The following is a 16962-nucleotide window of genomic DNA, read 5'->3' on the forward strand; positions in this document are numbered from 1 at the left end:
ACTAATCTTCGAAATCAAAATCAGAAAAGCGAAGTCAACAATCAATCCATTTGATTTCAACACTCAGTCTAGAATTTGAATTCGACACTCAATCCATCGGATTTGACTCCAATACCGTTCAAATACAATTTAACACCCCAATCATTACTGAGTACCAATCAAATTCAATTTTCATTCAACTCGTAATTGTCAAAATCGATTCGACTCAAGATTCAACAAACTAGTCGAAATCTAAATCATTTCCAAATCCAAACAGAAATACGAGTCGATTATCAACTAACACTAATTTGTTAGACTCGAATCAACACCATAGATCCTTCGATTCACAGAAAACGAAATCAAAAGAATCAAAGTCCAGTTTAATTGATTTTAACGAGAATACGGAAACGAGACAGACAAATATACAAGGATATCAAGATTTTGATTAAGATACACGACTTAAGCAGACTTTAAATTTGAGTCGGACTTAATCAGATAAAAGTAAATGGATTATACTGTTTGGGCAAACAATACAATCGATGAACAGTAACAGTTTGAAACATTGGGCTGAATGAACAGTAAATGATAAAAGAATATGAGCTTTGGAATTTGGGCTACAAAGATTAACAGCAATCGAATTTTTAGAAAATGATTTTGATTTTGTGATTTGATCTAAAAAAATAACTGGATCAATCAATGGGGTTGAAACGGATTTGATCCAATGAGACAAATCGATCAAAAATGAAAAACACAAAACACGAATCGAAATCATGGACGTTTTGGAATCCATTTGAGAAATTGTGATACCTTTTTGACGATCTGAGTTCCATTTGCAACGAACGAATCAAATTTAGAAGATCTTGGTTCTTTTGTTGGAACGAGAAAATCTCCAATTTGAACATTGTACCACCCACGATGCGTGTTGTACAACTCGTTCTTCGTGTTCTTCAACGATCCAAGAACATCTTCATAAGAACCATCAACACTTTTGGGTTTTGACTTCAAATTCAATGCAACATTTGGAGATTGTTGCTTTGGAACCCAAATTTGGTTCATGGATTTCGGCTTCACAACAACATTTGACGATTTTTGTGAGTAAACCCGCTTGTTCTTCCGTTTAATCTTCTTCTTCTTTTTCTTTCTCATCTTTTTGCATCTTGAAGATTTGATTTCAAGAACCACTTCATTCTTGACAACTTCAACTTTGCAAGTTTGAATCAAATCTTCTGTAGTTTGATACTTGTGAATTTCTTGGATTGACGGCTTTCGATAAGGAATCATTCCTTCAAACGAATCACAAGAACACAAAATATCATCGGTTTGTGTGACATCCCCTAATTTCTCGGCCAGAAAAGACCGATTTAATTTATGCTTTTAAAATAAAGTCAGAGAAATCCTTTTAAAAGATGTTGCGGAATTGGTCCCCAAAACAAAACATGATAGCAGTTTATCAAAACCTTTCTTTAAGAAATATATATTTTCATTATATATCAAAACCTCGGGATGTCATGTTCCGATACAGATCAAAAGCATAAACAAGAGATTATAAGCCTTACAACAGTTATTTACAACTACTGGCCTATAATCCAAAAATCTCTCATCATCATCCGACTATGCTCGTGGTCCACCACCTGTAATATAAAAAGTTGAGTGGGTCAGGCTTGGGAGCCTGGTGAGCATATAGGGTTTTCAACCCACAATAATAATAAATCTATTAGATTCATCAATCAACAATAACCCTAATTACCTATTCCCGTTATCCTCACTTTACGACCCTAAACACCTATCACCAGGGACCTAGCCTAAGGAATATCATCGGGATGGACACTACTGCTAAGGGGACTCCTCAGCCATACATGTCCTAAAGGTAACCATGAGGGGGATGGAGTACGCCAATGAACATATAGTTCATCAACACCTACAAGTTGTGAACCTGCTAGTGTTCCACTGGACTATCTAGAAAGATCCGTAGTCGTCATCTATACACCGCTAGACGACTACAACAACAACAACAACAACATCGAGGTCTCTCATCATTTTAACCCACAACGACTATTTCTTCTACCCATGTTTTACCCAACATATTTGTAGATAAAATACATATACAGTTTAAAACTTGTATAAAACATCTATTCAACAGTCACATCAATTAAACAATTAATATAATTACACATAGCATGTATTTTATAGAAAATACTTCATATCTAGGTGTAAGATGAAAGTGACTACACTCACTTGATTTAATGATAATCGGGCAACACTTCGTTTCCTAAAACGATCGTTTCTAATAAAACCAAGAGTTTTATTGAGAAACCGGGCTCTGCGAGGGTTGGGCTTCAAAACCGAAAAGATAAATTTTTCCTGGTCTTCGGGTACTTCGGAGCGTATTTTGGGTGTTTGGTATAGTACCGGGGCTTTGGGGGAAGTTGGAATGGAAGAAATATGGGTTTAGGGGTGTAAAATGACACTTTTCCAAAATATACCCGGGAGGTCTCGCACCCTTCTATTTATAGGGGCGAGGCTTCGGATCCGAGGGCTGAGAAGCGAACAAATGTCAGTAGATCCGAGGGGCAGGTGGCGCGCACGTGCGAGGCTCGGACACCTGGTGCGACACGCGTCGGTGCGAGGTGAGGCGACTTCGGAAGCGAGGAGTCACCTGGGCACGCGTCGGACTTATATTGGACCGCACTTCGGACAACTCTCCGGTTCGGACACGCGTCTGATGACTCACCGAGGTCGGACACGGGGCGACACGCGACCTACTTCGGTTGGGCCTCCCTTCGGTCGAATCAGCAATGAGCACGTGGCATGCATGCGAGAATCCGGGTGACGTGGCCGAAGTCTGTCCATGCGAAATTCCTCGGATTTCGTGTTTTTCTCGATTTTTGAGCCAAAACTTCTAAAATCCATAACTTTTGCATACGGGCTCCGTTTTTGACGTTCTTTATATGCACGTGTAGGTAAAATTACGCTCTACAACTTTCATTTAGACTTCGTCAGCTAATTTTGACTTTAATTTTAATATTATTATTTTTAACAGACCGGGACAGGAAATCCGTTAAAAATTCATAACTTCTTCATCTGACGTCCGTTTTCGTCTGTCTTTTTACCGTTGTACTACTATTGACGAGACCTTCGATTCCCGTTTAGGTTGTGTCGGCTAAAAATCAATCGATCTAAAATTCGAGTTTTTAGCTGTCTACTGCTAAGCTGAAACTTAGAAAAATCATAACTTCCTCATACGAAGTCAGATTTGGGCGTTCTTTTTATACATACTATCGGTTTAACGAACACTACAACTTTCGTTTAGATCACTAAGGCTAAAAGTAGTTTATTAAAAACTCACTTTTTACGTCATTCGGCACCGTGCCGGTTTTGTCGCGGAACTTCGACATGTCATAACTTCTTCGTTATAACTCGGATTTCGGTATTCTTTATATATCCGGAATCCTTGTCACGACCACTACAACTTTCTTAATAGATATCGACTTTATCTAATATTTATTTTCGATGCTCATTTTTTACTCTTAATTAATTAAATCCTAATAATTAAGCATAAAACACATAATTTTCACATAATTCATTTTCATTTCTTCAAAATGAGTTACAAAGGTTAACCGAGACTATTATGTCAATATTAATGCCTAGCCTAGAAACACAGGCGTTACAGTTTGAACTCCAATCGAGCAAAAAACTTTTTCAACTTCAAGAGAATCAACTTGAATCTTCTTATCGTGAACTTCAAGAACATCAAGAACATCACATTGAACTCCATAGTCTTCAACTTCAACAAACTTAAGAGCAAGAAGATCATTTGGGTTTTCAATTACAGAAGTGAATTGCTTATTAAACAGATCTCTTTCTTCTCCTTCCTTTCTATTATCACTCCTAAATAACATGACATTGGAACGTCCAAACAAGCAATCAGTCTTCGAATTGGTTGAAATATCAATCTTCCATGATCATCCTTCAAACCTCCATAAGAAACCAAAGTTTCCCATGAAATCAACCCGCTTACCAATAACCCGTAAAATTGATTTTCGTTGACTTTGTATTTGACATCTTCAACGATTACAACCCAAGAATCATACGGAAAATCCACCATCTTTGATCAATCGATAAGATCTTGCGTTTTTCTAGAGAGAGAAAATGATAATCATAGAGATCTCTAGAGAGAGAAAGTGAATATGGACCAAATTCTAGAGAGAGAAAATGGTACAAACCAGTATTCTAGAGAGAGAAAATCGAATTATGGATCAAATCAAGGAAAAATTCGATTTCTAGAATACAAAACACTCTCTAAACACGAAGATCAATAAGAACATGAAGAATCACCAAATCAAGAATGTCATCATGGATCAATTCTTAATCAAATCAAGAACACCTTCTCTGATACCAATTGTAGTGGTGTTGATCAATTCTTAATTGTAGTGGTGTTGATCAATTCTAGAATACAAAACACTCTCTAAACACGAAGATCAATAAGAACATGAAGAATCACCAAATCAAGAATGTCATCATGGATCAATTCTTAATCAAATCAAGAACACCTTCTCTGATACCAATTGTAGTGGTGTTGATTATGATGACAAATGCGGAATTGATTAGATCATCATCATACAAATAATGAACACATGGAGTAAATAAATCTGGTTCAAGCTCTCATTAGTTTTTGATAGAAAGAGTACAAGTGGGTCTTGCTATTTCTCTCTCTAAAACTAACACTCCAAAATGATCATTACATAAAATGGGTGTCACTCACTTCCTTATAAAGGAAAGACAACTAATTAGACACATACAAAGGAGTAAGCATACATGACATCCAACAGTGACTTTGCATCCTAATAATTATTATATTTTGCCAGCCATTAACTTGGTCAGGCGTTGCCCTCGTATACATCGAATCATGTGAATATATCATATATCGTATATTAATATATAGAGATATACTATATAGAGTGAAGCGTATGTAAATACTTATTTGAGTAAAAATATTCAACCACCTCGAGTCACGTGTTTTAATTAATTAATTGATATAATACTATAACTTTTTTTAATTAAAAGTAATTATATAAACAATTATCATATTTTAAACATATAACGTATTTATTCAGGTGAAAAAAAAATAAACACACGGGCTTAACAAAAAATGCTCTAAGAATGAGCAATCTTGTCATTCTACTCAATTGAAAGAAATAATAATTAGAATCCTAATTATTATAAGAAAGTAAAAAGACTACATGAAAACACACAAATAGAATACAAAAACTTCATCAAAAGTGAAAAAAAGATTAACAATAAGAATAAAAAGACTACATATATTAAATCAATAACAAACCTTATTACAAAAGAATTCAAATGTTTTAGGACAATATATTCATTGGTATTATTTGCAAGAAAATGAAATTATACATACATATAGGTAAAGAGATATTATGAGAAAACTTTGAGAGTATAATACCTTCTATCTCTACCTCTACCTCTTCTAATAAAAGAGTAAGTTGCTTATGCCATGTGTCGATTTTCTAGGATTTTCTAGAGCTTATGCCACGTGTCGTTTTTTTGGAGCTTCTTTCTCTTTCTTTCCCGGTCATTCTATCTGTTTGCATTGATAATTGATAATTGAAATTGATATAAATGATCATAAATTGATTGATTTCTTTAAACGGTTTCCCTAAATATCTCCTCAATTTATGCATAAAGTTATGTCTAATTGACCGATTTCTAATTTCAGCTCACATTTCAAATTTCAATTTAGGCTAATGGCAACACATCTATGTTCAATTTGAGGAGAATGACGAGGCTTCTTTTCTCTCTCTGTTTTCTACACCCGCTCTGTCCCCGTCGTTTGTTGCCGACAATTCCATCACCACTTGCTTGTAAGTCTAATTTCGAGTTTTATTTGTAGGTTTTCTTGTCCAGATCCCGTTTTCACATATGTGTATTTGTATTAAAAATCTTTTTTTTTTATCGTATTTCATCATAAATCCAAAGAGTTTGGTTTTTGGTGTTCTCCACTTTTCTTGCATTCATTATCCACTCCTCACCACCACCACTATTTGTACCGGTCACCGCTACAAAAACACTAGGTTTTGACATTCAATTTGGGATTCCGACTTTAATTTTTACCCCCAATAAACCAGGATTCGATCAACAGCAAACATACATTTTTTTTTTGGATTTTGTAACCGGCGATATTAGCATTTATCAATGTTTAAATACATTTTCTGTTTATACAAATGAAGGATGGTTGTACAAATTTTCAAGAAGATTTTTATAATTTATAGAACTTGAGCTAAATTAATTCAAACAGACTCACATGTATGCTGATGTGTTGAGTGATAATATTGCAGGTACAGACATTACATTTTGATGTTCTCCTCACAAATTATGATATAACATTAATTGATGAGGACTTTCTTTTCCAAATTCAGTGGAGTTATGTTGTTAGTGGAGTTATGTTGTTATTGATGAGGCACAAAAACATAGGTATATTGTATATTTTCTTATTTGATTATTTATTTATTTATTTATTTATTTTGCTTTCTTATGATTTAAAGTCATATTGACATATTTTTATGGTTTTTCTTGGTTTATGATTTGTTTGGGATCCTTTTTCAGGCCGCTAGCTATTGTAAAATGAAGAATTTAATACGAACTTCTGGCCAAGATAAAAACATGTAATGATCTTTCCAGAGTGTTTCAGTTTTACCTTTGTTGTTATGAACTTGGGGCCAAAACTGTCATCAAGGTCTTCTATCACTGAGTATGGAACCTTTATTTATTTTGATTTTTCAGACATTAGGATGACCCAATACACTTTCTGTGTTTCTAGACCTTTGTTTTCAAGTTCATATGAGTTATCTTATGAAATTAATCACTAATGTAATGTGTCATTAAGCTTTAATTAGTTGGACATTTTTAGCAAGCAATCAATGATTCAGCAGTGATATGTTGTTCATCTGGATGATTTTTTTGGTTATCAGGTGCTTTTTACATGATTTTTTTTTTGTTATTAGGTAGTTTTTACAAGATTTTTGGTCACCAGGTTATTATTTTTATAGCACTTTACTTTGATGTTTATATTATTCCTATAATTTTTTATATCATGATTTTAGTTCGGGTTAATTTCACGTGGCTTTTGGTGATCACATTGATTTACTTGATTTTTTTGGTCATAAAGTGGTTACTATTATAGCATTTTACTTTGATGTTTTTATAGCATCCTATGAATTTTCATAGTGTGTTTCCATTTGTCTTGGCTTCAGATTCAATGAAAGCTGCCAAGCGATAACTCCATTATCATAATGTGATGTTGACCATTATACCCTTTTTAAAAATTTTGTTACAGAGACTCAAAGAAGAAGTTGGCAATCTCATATCTATGTGTTGGTGTTATGCTCAATGTTCATGTGGCAAGAAACAAATGCAGTTCATGAGTCCTATCTTTAACGAAGGGGAGTCACTTTCACAGATGGATATTTTTCATTCAAGATCGTGTGCCCTAATCCAAACTTTCGGTAAAAACTAAAATCGCAGTATTTTTTATAATTGTAAATGTTGTTTTTTTTTTGTTTTTACATTGATATATTTTAAAATAACTTATGTTCAATAATTGTTTCTCCTTCCAGCACAATTCATCCTTCCTACTTTCCACTTGAAGTTGTAACATATGAACAATGGTCAAAATTAAAGCAAAAAAAAAAAAGTATATCTGGCTGGCAGTTTCCTAGACCATTTTTTCATTATTTTCCCCTCCAATATAATATTATGGATAATTTTGGCAAGTAGTTCCTATATTATTAATTGATACCATATATTGATTCAAATTCAAAATTTCTGAATAATTTGGTTACATTTTAAAATTTTCCTTCATTATCCCTTTTATGACATCAGGCTACATAATTACAAATTATAGTAAGTTGATATTTTTATTCTATTCAGAATTTGAATATCTTCAACAAATATATTCCTCAATTTACATTTATGATATTACAAATATATTTCATTGTTATCTACGTCTCCTCCCAAAACCACAACCTGACATTTTACATTTGCCGTTTCAAGCATCCTTATTTTTTACAATCTGATCAACCTATTGTGGTTCTAGAAAACCACCATTCATCTACAGAGAAGTTCAATATTAGGTAAGTCCATGGACTTCTTCTCTGTTCATTATTTGAACTTGTTGTTTGCATGGCTCTTTTTGTAAAAAAAAAAAAAAAACAATTATTCTTAGTTATAACAATGTACTTTCACAATACATTGGTGTAATTCATTTCGTCCATTAATGTTTGTGTTATTATGTATGTGTCTTACATTTGTTTGTGTTTGAGTTCTTTTATTGTGAAAAATAAATCGATTATTACAAATTATAACAATGTACTTTCAATGTACATTGCTATAATTTGTAACCCTTCATACTTGTGTTCTTCTGTATGTGTTATATTTGTTTGTTTTTATGTGTTGTTTCTGTGAAAATAAAATATTACCAATTATAACTATTTACTTTCAAAGTACCTTTTCCAATGCCATTTAGTAAGATAAGGTCAATGATATTAAGAAACTGTGAATTTTGTTTAATATATGCATTATAATAACAAATTAGTATATCTCATTCATAAGAACAATCAACCAACCCACACAATTTTTTTAACTAAAATGGTCAACTGGGTTTAACAACCAATGATGATCTGGTAGATTGAATTTGTAAAAGAATTATAACCAGGGTCAATTTTAGTAAATAATCCTTAACTGGTTTTTGGAACAGTGATATTAAGAAACCGTGAATTTGGTTCTTGGATAAATGATATTGAAATTGTGAATTTAGTAAATAATCATTAAATGTTTTTTGGATCAATTTTAGTAAAATACTACCGTCATTTTTTTCCTATTTTTCCTATTGGTAGATATAATTGTTCTTTCCTTTTGGTAAAAGAAAATATTTTTCATTGAATTTTCAATGAAGGTTGGAGTTTGTATATACCATTTCTTTGGATTTTAACTAAATCTAAAGTCAAATTGAAAGTAAAAATGAATACGATTTAAATGGACACAATTTATATTACTGTGAATTTAAAGTACAAGATTAATATACACATTCATATAAATTTTCTGATTTTCTAAACAAATAACTTAATACTACATCATTTGATTCCAACATATCATTTATTCATCAAATATTTCTATATTCCTTAAAGTGTAAATTGACCATAAGTTATATGAAATACATATTTATTTACACCTAATAATCTAATATTGCAAATTTTTGATTAATCATTACAATTTCAAATTGTAAATAATGGTTTTTTTCTCAACCGTGGTTCCCACGGCTATAACCTAGTTAAGTATATATAAGTTAAAAAAATAAACATGATTTAATCAATTTCTTTCATAAAATATCATTACGTATATATAAATTACAAAACTATTGAATTGTTATTATTAATTAGGTGGAAAATTAAAAGTTTTGGAGGTTTAAATGTTTTAAATTTAACAACTAATAACTATTGATTGTATCCAAATCGACCTACTTTTGGCGTTTCAATTTTTAAGAGTTCAATCAAACACCAGGCAATTGGGGGTTGAAATCATAAACTTTCAAGTCCCACTAAAGGTTGACCAATTCACTTGAAATCATCGCGGAACATGAACATGGTTCAATATAATCATTAAAGCTTACAAACGAACAAACTCTCAGAATCAAGAGTTTATTCAAATTTCAAAGATCACTTTCCATCTATCCCCTTGCTGTATGAATCCTCATATAACCTCCTGAAATTATTACGCGTCAAACTCATCCCGGCCATTTCATGTGCATCAGCAACCTCACGGCCGGTGGATGCCCCAGTTTGAGATGGTTCTCGTCTGCCTAAGTCGTTCAACGACGGTGGTAGTCCATCACTATATATCTCATTGCTTCCCGAAGGTTGAGAAATGACCACCGGCCTTATAGCTCCAAGAGACGGTGGTTGACCACCGCCACTGTACCAATCGACATAATCTATCCCACGGCTGAAAGTCCCAGATTGAAACTGATTAAGCGAATTCTGTTGACCATGGATATCAGCAGTTATCGGATTGCCGCCGATTGGTCCTCCGATGGCTTGCTCAACTACGCTGGTAACGACCTGGGTCTGATCCTGATCTATGGCTAGTATCGCCGCCGATGGAAAAGGTGGAGGTGTGTTGCCGGAATACATTTTGGAGATATCTGTTGGATTTAGAACACGGTGCATAATGATTATATAGCCCGAACTCTACACAGTACACACCGAAAAAGGAAGCTGCATAGGAAAGACGCCGGGTTTGAGGTATTCAACGTCAACGTCAACTCAATGCAAGGGTTTTTAACTTGTATTATATTAGTTATGAAAATATTTATTTTGTTTCACAACAATAAAAGAGAAGATAAACAAATGCGTAAGTGTAATAATATTAAGCATTTCTTTTCTTGATATCCTAAAAGACGATACAATATTTCATGGAAAAATGCTACAACTACAGCATCAAGATTGATAAACATAAAATAAGTAATAAATTAAAGAAAAAAATAAAATACGCGAAAAAATAAAATAAAGATAAAAGTCGATTTTGGTGAGATTTATGATGCCATGCTAACATATTAATATAACTTGGATAATGGATATGATGTTATGTACGTCAGGACGTCTCCATTTCGTCATCAATCTGGCCCATTCCTTCGCCCTGGCCCTTCGTAGATTACATGCTGATTACTGTCCTATTTTTCTCGACTCGAGGAACAGGACTTCGGCCCAAGTCCATTTCGAATTTTCACCTCCTGGTTATCCGAAGCTAGAATTGGCTAGAATTGATGATGTGGTTAAGAATAGTTGGTGCAGAAATCATGTTTGGATGCATTCTCCAAAATTGTGAGAATTTCAAGGAAGTCAAGTAGAAAGTGACATCAAAGGGTGGAGGTCAAAGATAAACGAAGAAACCCAAAAATGGTTCGAGGAAGTGAAGAATTAGGTCATTGCCATCATTTGTATAGCCGAATTTGCATTTATGGATAATAATGTGTTGAAAGAAAGATCTGAGTGCATTTTGAAATAGAGGAATTAGAAGAGAAAAAAGTTCAAGATATCAACCAAAAATCCTGTTGTAAGTGAACACCGGAGGGGGATGAGAACACACCACTACAAGAAATGCGAGCATTAGGGGCGACAGGCGTCGCCGCTAAAAGGTAGGCTTGTCGCCTCTAAAGCCTTTTGCGGCAACACGTCGCCGCTAAAAGGTCGTCGTTGTAGCCTCGTTGCAAATACTTCACATGACGCCGCCAATGCTCTCTTATGTCGCAAATGATACGTCACCGTTAATGTTAACTGTCGCCGCAAATGATCTGTCGCCACTAATACTAAAGGCGTTGCCGCTAAAATAATTTCCGTTTTTTATTTAACATTTAATTTATAAAATACAATATAACATTTATAAAAACTACTATGAAACTTAATTTTGTAGAAAAATAGTTCGAAACATTAACCACACTTAATACTATATCTAATCCAAAATATTAATCCATACACATTCGGTCCAAAATATTCATCCAAACAGAGTGCAATATATCCAAAATACTAACTCAAACAAAACATTTCATAAATCTTAAAAAACTAGCTACTCGTCCTCATCACTCCCCTCGTTTCCTTCGTTTTCATTTTGTGACGGCAATGAGCGACCTTCCAGTGTCGCTCTTTTAGCATTGTTTGCAACATTTCCAACTACAAAGAAAACAAAATATATTACCAACATATCATAATAGCATTGTACTTTCCAAAAATTACCAAAATACAAAATACCAACATATCAAACTATAACCAACATATCATTATAGCATTCTGCTATCCAAATACACTTAAACATACATCATACACAATACTCCATATACATTATATCATTGTACTTTTTTTCCATTATAACATTGTATTTTCCAAAAAATTACCAAACTACAAAATAACAACATATTAAACTATAACCAAACTACATGATACACAATATTACATATACATTATAACATTGAACTTCTTTTTTTCAATTTTCCATTATAGCATTGTACTTTCCAAAAATTACCAAAATACAAAATACCAACATATCAAACCATAACCAACATACCATTATAGCATTATACTTTCCATTATTGCATTGTACTATATACTAAACAAACAATTATCAACATATCATTATAGCATCTTACTTTTTTTCGTTTTTTTATTATAGCATTGTACTTTCCAAAATTACCAAATACAAAATACCAACATATCAAACCATAAACAACATATCATTACAACATTCTACTTTCTATTATAGCATTATACTATATACTAAACAAACAATTACCAACATAACATTATAGCATCCTACTTTTTTTCGTTTTTCCATTATAGCATTATACTTTTCAAGTTAAACTAACAATTACATTTGATTGTGGTGGTGGATGTGTAATCGGTTGTTCCTGATCGTACATAGACACAACCGTAGAAGGTTTACGCCCAATGCCTCTAATATTCCCGCGTTGAGAACCCAATATTCTTTCAAAACAATTTTTTATATCATTTGGTGTTAGTGTGACATCCCCATTTTCACGGCCAGAAAATACCGATTTTGTTTATGCTTTATAAAAATCAGAGTACTTCTTTTAACAAAAATGTTGCGGAATTTGTTCCCAGAAAACATGATAGATAGCTTATCAAAGCATTTCCGAGGAAATGTATTTTTATTCATTTTCAAAACATTGGGATGTCATTGTCAATACAGAAACATAAGCATAAACAGAACTTACATTATTTACACTAGTGATCTACATCTCTTTTAAATCTCTCAGTGTAAAGTAGCTTCATATCGACACCTGTAATACAAATAAGCTTGAGTGGGTCAGGTTGGGAAACCTGGTGAGTACATAGGGTTTTCAACCCACAATAATATAATTATTATGTTTAAACAACAAACAATCAACCCCATTTACGCATCCCCATTGTCTTCCTTACTCTCAAGGGTCTACCTTAAGAGTCATCTATTCGTTTATTCCGAAGTCCCTTGCTTCCAGGGTTATAAGACCGGCACTAAGTCCATAGCTGTCAATGCAATAATTTCATAGCTGCAAAAGTTCATTCATCGGGTACTAAATCCATAGCTACCAGTGTAGGTACTAAGTCCATAGCTACCAACGTTTATCTACCAGGTACTAAGTCCATAGCTACCAACACCTAACAAGTACTAAGTCCATAGCTACCTATGTTTACCTAATAGGTACTAAGTCCATAGCTACCATTGATTGTCCAATAGGCACTAAGTTTATAGCTGCCAATGTTTACTCACATCATCTTTTATCTCTCATCATTCATCTACCCATGTTATACCCAACATATTTGTAGATATAAAATACATATACAGTTTAAATCATTTAAAACATGTATAAAAATCTTTCACCCAGCATAGACAAAAAGTATTCAGACAATATGCACACATAACACGTAATTTAAATAAAATACTTCATATCTATGTGTAAGATGAAAGTAACTTTGCACTCACTTGAAAGGTGGTGACTTGGAACTCGGACAGCGCTTCGTTATCTCAAAACAATTTTCCCTTGACAAAACCTAGTATCAATACCACTAGGGTTTAGTCTAAAGTTAACCGTGACTAATTAATAGTCTAGCTATTATTATTATTATTATATAAGCGTTAAACAACACCCTATATAACTCATAATAATAGCCCCAAATAATTATTTTAAAGTCCTAATAATGTTTCTATAATTAAATAAAAGCTATATTAAAAATAGCGTAGGCGTAGCTCACTTACAGCGGGTTTTATAGAAAACCGGGCTTCGCTTGGAGCAGCATTTCCAAACCGAAAGACCCTTTTTCTCGGGACTCCGGGAACCTCGGGGCTTCCTTCGGGTGCTAAGGGAGTTCCCTCGGGTTTAGGAGGGTTGCAATGGGTTAGAGAGAGAAAGAAGTTAGAGAGAGAAGTGAGAAAGGTGTGAAAATCCGAGAGAATTTGCAACCTATTTATAGGATGGAGCAGCTTCGGAACGCTGGGCGTTCAGCAGGTTACGCGGGGCGTAACTTCGGATAGGGACGACAAGTGGCGAAGGCTCGGTGGTGCGACGTGGCTTAAGCTGGACCGAGGGAGGGCTCGCGTACGCGGCGCGTTCGGAAGAGGCTACGCTGGGCGTAATGCGAGGGTGACGTGTTCTTCATCCGAAGCGAGGCGTGATCAGCAAGCGACGGCTAGGATCTTGCCACGTCAGCACTTCTATCATCAGCTTCGCAAATTCAAGTGAAATCTTAAAAAATTCGTAACACTTGCGTACGATCTCCGTTTTTGACGTTCTTTATATCCACGCGTAGGCGGGAACGTACTCTACAACTTTTGTTTAGACTCCGTCGGCTAATTTTGACTGTATTTTAAAAGTTATATTATTAACAGGCCGGGACAGGATTGGTCCGTTAAAAATTCATAACTTCTTTATCCGATGTCCGTTTTCGTCTATCTTTTTATCGTTATGCTACTATTAACGAGATCTTCGATTCTCGTTTAGGTTGTTTCAGATAAAAACCACTCGATCTTATATTCGAATTTCGGGTTGTACACTGCTAAGCCGAAACTTCGAAAAATCATAACTTCCTCATACGAAGTCAGATTTAGGCGTTCTTTTCATGGACGCTCTCGGTTTAACGTATTCTACGACTTTCGTTTAGGTCGCTAAGGCTAAAAGTCGCTCTATCGTAAATTCACTATTTACGCCTCCCGGTGCTGTGCCGGTTCCGTCGCGAAACTTCGACGGGTCATAACTTCTTCGTTATAACTCGGATTTCGGCATTCTTTATATGTACGGTACCCTTGTGACATATTCTACAACTTGGTTAAGATTACTCCTTCTAAATAATCTTCCATCAAAAACTTATTTTTGATGCTCATTGTCTCTAAATTGACAAGCCCGGATCTACGGGCGTTACAATTATCTCCCCCTTAGGATGATTACGTCCCAGAATCATCAACGAAACAGGGCTCACATGATGACTCCATACGTTATCTCTTCATCCTTAGTAATAATTGTAACTTCTTTGTTTCTTCGAACGAGTATCTAACTCTAAGACTTCCTGACTACAGGCGGTGCCCGATCTTGGACCCGCTCCCTATCTCACGTTGGACTCCAATTTATGATCTTCAAGTCACAATCTCGATCCTTACTGGAGACTCCTTCTTCTTCTTAATGCACTTAAGACAAGTCCTTTGATTTCCACAAATAGACTGATGGGTCATGTTCTATTGACCTCTCATCGTATGTTGTAATGCTTAGACTCAGGTCTTTTAGAGTCAAATTCCAGAACATACTATACCTTCCTTCATGTTCTAACGTGATATAATCACATTTTAGCATGTATCTCATCTAGCTACAAGCTCCTTATCTTATCAACGGTTGCGATACGTCTATTGATCGCTTCGATTATCTTTCACTTCAATCCTCTGACTTAAGTCAGATGCTACATCGATCTTGGTATTTTGAACCATGTAACATATTCATCTTAGTCGGACTCGATTTGATATGACCACCAAGGTCGGAATAACAATCATCTTCTTAGTCATTACCGAAACGATGGTAACGTCACACATGAACAAAACATAATCAATTACTAGTGCCTTGGTAACCTTGTGACTTTCCCTGATCCAAGCGTGAGTCATGTGCTTCTGGTAGTATATGCATCTACTACCTTTCACACCTACTCATACTCGTCCCAAGTATTGTCTCGCAGTCCCCAAGTCACCAAGAAAATCACATAACAGTTTAACACATCAGATAACAAAACGAAGGCTTTATTATTTCTTGAAACTATTACATAGGTGTTCAAGCTCACCCTAGACTATGCATCTAACAGGTTACATCATACGATACTATGGCTACTGCATAACTCTATTTTCATATATGAAGTCCTCATCCTTGATTCCTCGCGTTGTTTTCTGCTTCGTCGAGGATCATGTGGAATGCCCTTGGCCTTGGTGGTGCTTCTGGCCTTGCTGCTTCGTTTTTCTTTGGGCAATTTCGAGACAGGTGCCCCTTGCCTCCACATTCGTAGCATACCGTATCATTATGTGTACAATCCTTGGAATAGTGACCAGTCCTTCCACACTTGTAACAAGTCACTTCTTCGTTGTATTTCCTACAATGCTTCTTCTTGCATATATCACACCATCTCGTTTCACCTCTTTCTCTTTCTCCATGCTTTGAGAATTTGCTCTCCTTATTGGACCTTGAAGATCCTTCAAACTTTCGCTTTTCTCCTGCCTTATCTTTTTCTAGACCTTTTTCTCTTATCTGGGTCTCTACGTTCTTAGTTGCTCTAACGGCTGTTTTCAAAGTAGTTGCCATTTTGACCATTGGGCCAAAGTCTGTGGGCAGTCCGTTAGCAAACCTATCAATCTTGGAGAGTTCAGTAGGAACCAAGTAGGGAAATAGCTTCATCCTCTCGGTGAATGCGGTGGCATACTCATCAACACTCATCTTCCCTTTCTTCAGGTTCTGAAACTCGTTGTTTAGGTCTATCAGATCTATCTCTGAGCAGTACTGCATTTTCAACTGTTCCAAGAACTCTTCCCATGATATCTTTAGGGCTTCTGCTCGTGGCATCGTATCTGACAATAGCTTCCACCAGCTCAAGACTCCAGTTTTCAGCTGTCTTACTGCGAAGACAGTCTTCTGTTTCTCGCTACAGCTGCAGCTCTCAAACACCATCTCCATCTCGGAGATCCAATCCATAATCTCAACCGGCTTTGGGCTTTCAGAAAGACTTGGTGGCTTGGCACCCAAGAAATTCTTATACATTCGCCCATCCTTGTTGTTTCCCTTTTCCGGGCCATTCCTTCGTTCTCCCTGAGTCTCAACTTGACTCGTTTGGCGGCTATAGTTCCCTTCCTCCGATTGCTCGGGAATCAGCTCAGGTTGCTCCATGGGCATGGTAGGTT

At 35.2% G+C, this 16962-nt stretch overlaps 1 long non-coding RNA gene across 2 annotated transcripts; it reads left to right on the top strand.

Annotated features, from left to right (window-relative positions):
• The first annotated feature begins 5585 nt into the window (after positions 1 to 5585).
• LOC145133102 (uncharacterized) lies at positions 5586 to 8288 on the top strand. Of its 2 annotated transcripts, XR_013718400.1 has the most exons (5): positions 5586 to 5858; positions 6333 to 6468; positions 6601 to 6659; positions 7331 to 7499; positions 7611 to 8288. It is a non-coding gene; the product is annotated as an uncharacterized LOC145133102 (long non-coding RNA). The 2 variants fall into 2 exon arrangements; XR_013718399.1 differs by lacking the exon at positions 7611 to 8288 and having other exon boundaries at positions 5589 to 5858; positions 7331 to 7594.
• Positions 8289 to 16962: the final 8674 nt, after the last annotated feature.

The sequence above is a fragment of the Lactuca virosa genome, chromosome 8, assembly GCF_052849685.1.
Source record: "Lactuca virosa cultivar CGN04683 chromosome 8, Lactuca_virosa_CGN04683_v6, whole genome shotgun sequence".
Taxonomy (NCBI): domain Eukaryota; kingdom Viridiplantae; phylum Streptophyta; class Magnoliopsida; order Asterales; family Asteraceae; genus Lactuca; species Lactuca virosa.